This window comes from Nematolebias whitei, chromosome 10 (assembly GCF_014905685.2).
Source record: "Nematolebias whitei isolate Nwh7 chromosome 10, NemWhi1, whole genome shotgun sequence".
NCBI classification, from domain to species: domain Eukaryota; kingdom Metazoa; phylum Chordata; class Actinopteri; order Cyprinodontiformes; family Rivulidae; genus Nematolebias; species Nematolebias whitei.
In genome coordinates, this window is record NC_056507.1 from 11,650,328 (window position 1) to 11,651,250 (window position 923).

The following is a 923-nucleotide window of genomic DNA, read 5'->3' on the forward strand; positions in this document are numbered from 1 at the left end:
GGGGTTAATGGAAATAAATATAACTAGTTATTTTAGATCAGTCAAAATGTAGTAAATGTCCTGTGTTTTTTTTTTTTTTTTTTGGGAGGACTTGATAAAAATTAGAAGAAACCACATCACATTTACAGCCTGAGTCCTGGTAAGGATTTCCCTGATGTCCATTGAACAAACTGTTGACCTTTGACCTCTCGCTCCTGAACTTTCGGTTAGCGCTCCATAGCTAACAGCCCAGTCTGCCCAGCAGGCTGCATGTAAATCAGATCCAGTTTAGATAAAAAAGTTGGCCGAACTTTCCTTTGTCAGAGAAGATACAAACTGCTGAGTCAGCATTCAGTCGTTCTCAGTTTCTTCTGTTACTTTTTTAAAATCAAACAAAAAAACACAAACTTTGCCACGTTCTAACCGCTCATGTATCAAAACGTTTGGCTCGATTGGGAAAAAAAAGTTTTGACTTTTAGCTTGTGTAACTTTTATACTTTTTGAATTATTTAACTTTATTCACAAAAGGGGCATCACTGTGGCGCAGTGGGTAGAGCTGCCACCTTACAGCGCGCAGGTCGCCCTATAGTTCAAATCCCGGCCAGGGGCCATTCTGGATGGAGTTTGCATGTTCTCTCTGTGCATGCATGGGTTTTTTCTGGGTACTCCGGTTTCCTTCCGCAGACCAAAAACATGCATGTTAGGCTGATAGGTAACTCTAAATTGTCCCTAGGTGTGAGTGAGAGTGTGAATGGTTTTGTCTCATTTGTCTCCATGTGTCCCTGTGATGGACTGGAGACATGTACAAGGTGTCCCCCACCTCTCGTACAGTGATGACTGGACATGGGTACCAGTGATCCCCGCAAATCGAAAAGGAAGAAGCGGGTAAAAGATAATGGATGGATGGATTCACAAAATAATTATCCATAGAAACACATGGAAAA